This window comes from Salvelinus namaycush, unplaced genomic scaffold, assembly GCF_016432855.1.
Source record: "Salvelinus namaycush isolate Seneca unplaced genomic scaffold, SaNama_1.0 Scaffold1937, whole genome shotgun sequence".
NCBI classification, from domain to species: domain Eukaryota; kingdom Metazoa; phylum Chordata; class Actinopteri; order Salmoniformes; family Salmonidae; genus Salvelinus; species Salvelinus namaycush.
The window spans coordinates 42,501-48,233 of NW_024058716.1; the positions used below are offsets into that span (position 1 = coordinate 42,501).

At 42.6% G+C, this 5,733-nt stretch overlaps 1 long non-coding RNA gene across 1 annotated transcript in view; it reads left to right on the forward strand.

Annotated features, from left to right (window-relative positions):
- LOC120037858 overlaps positions 1–3,521 on the forward strand; it is a 35,132-nt gene extending 31,611 nt beyond the window's left edge. Inside the window, exons 2-3 of the long non-coding RNA XR_005474890.1 lie at positions 2,180–2,305; positions 3,402–3,521. This is a non-coding gene — a long non-coding RNA (uncharacterized LOC120037858). The remainder of the gene's footprint in view (positions 1–2,179; positions 2,306–3,401) is intronic.
- Positions 3,522–5,733: the final 2,212 nt, after the last annotated feature.

Sequence of the window (5,733 nt, forward strand, 5' to 3'; positions counted from 1 at the left end):
TGTGGCTGTGTGTGTAACTGTGTGTGTGGCTGTGTATGTGGCTGTGTGTGTAGCTGTGTGTGTGGCTGTGTGTGTGGCTGTGTGTGTGGCTGTGTGTGTGGCTGTGTGTGTAGCTGTGTGTGTGGCTGTGTGTGTGGCTGTGTGTGTAGCTGTGTGTGTAGCTGTGTGTGTGGCTGTGTGTGTGGCTGTGTAATGCCATTAACAGTGTGGGAACCTGTACAACCCTAAAGGGACTTCTGTAACCCCCCGGCTTTGGTTACAGAAGTCCCTATAGAGTCACCCTTCATCTCCCCATGGTGACGATGAGGATGATGAAGAGGAGGAGGTGGAGGAGAATAAGAAAGGGATATGTAATATTATGCTGAGAGGCGTAAGCAATTAATTCAAGCAACTCTCTCTTTATCAATTCAATTCAATTCAAGAGGCTTTATTGGCATGGGAAACATATGTTAACATTGCCAAAGCAAGTGAACAATATAATAAACAAAAGTGAAATAAACAATAAAAATGAACAGTAAACGTTACACTCACAGAAGTTCCAAATGAATAAAGACATTACAAATGTCATATCATGTTTATATACAGTGTTGTAACGATATACAACTGGTTAAAGTACAAAAGGGAAAATAAATAAGCATAAATATGGGTTGTATTTACAATGGTGTTTGTTCTTCACTGGTTGACCTTTTCTTGTGGCAACAGGTCACAAATCTTGCTGCTGTGATGGCACACTGTGGTATTTCATCCAGTAGATTTGGGAGTTTATCAAAATTGGGTTTGTTTTTGAATTCTTTGTGGATCTGTGTAATCTGAGGGAAATATGTATCTCTAATATGGTCATACATTGGGCAGGAGGTTAGGAAGTGCAGCTCAGTTTCCACCTCATTTTGTGGGCAGTGAGCACATAGCCTGTCTTCTCTTGAGAGCCATGTCTGCCTACGGCGGCCTTTCTCAATAGCAAGGCTGTGCTCACTGAGTCTGTACATAGTCAAAGCTTTCCTTAAGTTTGGGTCAGTCACAGTGGTCAGGTATTCTGCCACTGTGTACTCTCTGTTTAGGGCCAAATAGCATTCTAGTTTGCTCTGTTTTTTGTTAATTCTTTCCAATATGTCAAGTAATTATCTTTTTGTTTTGTCATGATTTGGTTGGGTCTAATTGTGTTGCTGTCCTGGGGCACTGTGGGGTCTGTTTGTGTTTGTGAACAGAGTCCCAGGACCAGCTTGCTTAGGGGACTCTTCTCCAGGTTCATCTCTCTGTAGGTGATGGCTTTGTTATAAAAGGTTTGGGAATCGCTTCCTTTTAGGTGGTTGTAGAATTTAACGTCTCTTTTCTGGATTTTGATCATTAGCGGGTATCGGCCTAATTCTGCTCTGCATGCATTATTTTGTGTTCTACATTGTACACTGAGGATATTTTTGCAGAATTCTGCATGCAGAGTCTCAATTTGGTGTTTGTCTCATTTTGTGAATTCTTGGTTGGTGAGCAGACCCCAGACCTCACAACCATAAAGGGCAATGGGTTCTATAACTGATTCAAGTATTTTTAGCCAGATCCTAATTGGTATGTTGAATTTTATGCTCCTTTTGATGGCATAGAAGGCCCTTCTTGCCTTGTCTCTCAGATCGTTCACAGCTTTGTGGAAGTTACCTGTGGCGCCGATGTTTAGGCCAAGGTATGTATAGTTTTTTTGTGTGCTCTAGGGCAACAGTGTCTAGATGGATTTTGTATATATGGTCCTGGCGACTGGACCTTTTTTGGATCACCATTATTTTGGTCTTGCTAAGATTTACTGTCAGGGCCCAGGTCTGGCAGAATCTGTGCAGAAGATCTAGATGCTGTAGGCCCTCCTTGGTTGGGGACAGAAGATCTAGATGCTGTAGGCCCTCCTTGGTTGGGGACAGAAGATCTAGATGCTGTAGGCCCTCCTTGGTTGGGGACAGAAGCACCAGATCATCAGCAGACATTTGACTTCAGATTCTAGTAGGGTGAGGCCGGGTGCTGCAGACTGTTCTAGTTCCCGCTCCAATTCTTTAATATATATGTAAAAAGCTAATTTGACATGTATCTCTCTCTCTCTTCCTCTCTTTGTTTGTGTGTGCGCACGTGTGTGTGTGTGCATGTGTGTCTGTGTGTGTTCGTGTGTGCACGTGCACATGTGTGTGTGTGTGTGTTTTTGTAGCCTGTAGGGTAGACCAGGCTGAGCCCCCTGATGAGTTGAGTCTCCCCTCCTCTCCCAGCGTAGCCAGGTGGGATGTCCCAGATGTGTGTCCTCTTATCTCTGCTCTCCCTCTCTGGCTACACCCAGGTATGACTCTCTCTCTCTTTCACACACACACACACACACACACACACACACACACACACACACACACACACACACACACACACACACACACACACACACACACACACACACACACACACACACACACACACACACACACACACACACACACGCGCGCGCACAGGTCTTAATTTGATCACTCTGTTGATGCTGAGAATGTTCCTACGCTGCAGGATTTACATAAATTCACTGAAAACCTGCACTAACACACAATGTTGCTATGTGATACAGCCTGGATCAGCCTAGTCACTGGTCCAGGATCAGCCTAATCACTGGTCCAGGATCAGCCTAGTCTCTGGTCCAGGGTCAGCCTAGTCACTGATCCAGGATCAGCCTAGTCACTGATCCAGGATCAGCCTAGTCACTGATCCAGGATCAGCCTAATCACTGGTCCAGGATCAGCCTAGTCACTGATCCAGGATCAGCCTAGTCACTGATCCTGGATCAGCCTAGTCACTGATTCAGTATCAGCCTAGTCACTGATTCAGGATCAGCCTAGTCACTGATCCTGGATCAGCCTAGTCACTGATTCAGGATCAGCCTAATCACTGATCAAGCAACATTACATTGGTGGAACCGTGTTAATGGACTAATTATTACAATCCCGTTTGCTGCAGAATTATTCTGCTGTGACAAAAAGAGCAAATGAAGGGCTCCCGAGTGGCGCAGTGGTCTAAGGCACTGCATCTCAGTGCAAGAGGCGTCATTACAGACCCTGGTTCGATTCCAGGCTGTATCACAGTGGTCTGAGGCACTGCATCTCAGTGCAAGAGGCGTCACTACAGTCCCTGGTTTGAATCCAGGCTGTATCACATCCGGCTGTGATTGGGCTGCGCACAATTGGCCCAGCGTCGTCCTGGTTTGACCCGGGGTAGGCCGTCATTGTAATTAAGAATGTGTTCTTAACTGACTTGCCTAGTTAAATAAAGGTTAAATAAAGGTTAAAAAAATAAAATAATAAATAAAAGAGAGTACATTTGTACAGACACTTCCACACACACGTTTATTTAGATGGAGGTCCAGCAGAGTCTAATTACTGTTCTCCTTTTGTACCCAGGTCTCCTCGGCTAAATCTCTGAAACTCCTGATGGAACAATGGACGAGCTACAAGAACCAGTGTTCTCAGAGCATCGTCGCCACGCCTCCCGCCACAGGTCAGTCTCAGCCTCACGCTGTGATGTCATCCACCTCTGACCCGTCATAACCGCAGTGGATAATCTGCTGATTGACACCTACACATATCACCGCTCTACCCCATCACAGAGCCTCCCTGTCATGTGAGAGCTAGGTTATTCCTGTGTTACAATGGTATGTTAGAGCTAGGTTATTCCTGTGTTATAATGGTATGTGAGAGCTAGGTTATTCCTGTGTTATAATGGTATGTCAGAGCTAGGTTATTCCTGTGTTATAATGGTATGTGAGAGCTAGGTTATTCCTGTGTTATAATGGTATGTCAGAGCTAGGTTATTCCTGTGTTATAATGGTATGTGAGAGCTAGAGTTATTCCTGTGTTATAATGGTATGTGAGAGCTAGGTTATTCCTGTGTTATAATGGTATGTCAGAGCTAGGTTATTCCTGTGTTATAATGGTATGTGAGAGCTAGGTTATTCCTGTGTTATAATGGTATGTCAGAGCTAGGTTATTCCTGTGTTATAATGGTATGTGAGAGCTAGGTTATTCCTGTGTTATAATGGTATGTGAGAGCTAGGTTATTCCTGTGTTATAATGGTATGTTAGAGCTAGGTTATTCCTGTGTTATAATGGTATGTTAGAGCTAGGTTATTCCTGTGTTATAATGGTATGTTAGAGCTAGGTTATTCCTGTGTTATAATGGTATGTGAGAGCTAGGTTATTCCTGTGTTATAATGGTATGTCAGAGCTAGGTTATTCCTGTGTTATAATGGTATGTGAGAGCTAGGTTATTCCTGTGTTATAATGGTATGTCAGAGCTAGGTTATTCCTGTGTTATAATGGTATGTTAGAGCTAGGTTATTCCTGTGTTATAATGGTATGTTAGAGCTAGGTTATTCCTGTGTTAAAATGGTATGTGAGAGCTAGGTTATTCCTGTGTTATAATGGTATATTAGAGCTAGGTTATTCCTGTGTTATAATGGTATGTGAGAGCTAGGTTATTCCTGTGTTATAATGGTATGTTAGAGCTAGGTTATTCCTGTGTTATAATGGTATGTGAGAGCTAGGTTATTCCTGTGTTATAATGGTATGTCAGAGCTAGGTTATTCCTGTGTTATAATGGTATGTGAGAGCTAGGTTATTCCTGTGTTATAATGGTATAATAGAGCTAGGTTATTCCTGTGTTATAATGGTATGTTAGAGCTAGGTTATTCCTGTGTTATAATGGTATGTCAGAGCTAGGTTATTCCTGTGTTATAATGGTATGTGAGAGCTAGGTTATTCCTGTGTTATAATGGTATTTTAGAGCTATGATGGCGCTACAGAGGGTAGTGCGTACGGCCCAGTACATCACTGGGGCCAAGTTTCCTGCCATCCAGGACCTGTATACTAGCCGGTGTCAGAGGACGGCCCAAAGAATTGTCAAAGACTCCAGTCACCCTAGTCATACACTGTTCTCTCTGCTACTGCATAGCAAACGGTACCGGAGCGCCAAGTCTAGGTCCAAAAGGCTTCTTAACAGCTTCTACCCCCGAGCAATAAGACTGCTGAACAATTAATCAAGTGGCCACCAGCACTATTTGCACTGACCCCCCTCCTTTGTTTTGTACACTGCTGCTACTCGCTGTTTAATCCCTCTGCATAGTCACTTCACCCCTACCTGCATGTACAAATTACCTCCACTAACCTGTAACCCGGCACATATATAGCCTCATTATTGTTATTTTATTGTGTTCATTTAATTTAAATTTTTACTTTGTAGATATTTTCTGAACTCTATTTTCTGAAAACTGCATTGTTGGTTAAGGGTTTGTGAGTAATAATTTCACAGTAAGGTCTACACCTGTTGTATTCCACGCATGTGACAAATACAATTAGATTTTTAAAACATTTTGATTTATTTTTATATTATTCCTGTGTTATATTGGTGTGTTAAAGCTGTGTTATATCGGTGTGTTATATCGGTGTGTTATAGGTGTGTTAAAGCTGTGTTATATCGGTGTGTTATAGCTGTGTTATATCGGTGTGTTATTGCTGTGTTATATCGGTGTGTTATAGCTGTGTTATTCCTGTGTCATATCGGTATGTTATGTGTTATATCAGTGTGTTATAGGTGTGTTAAAGCTGTGTTATATCGGTGTGTTATATCTGTGTTATATCGGTGTGTTATAGCTGTGTTATATCGGTGTGTTATTGCTGTGTTATATCGGTGTGTTATAGCTGTGTGTTATAGTTGTGTTATATTGGTGTGTTATAG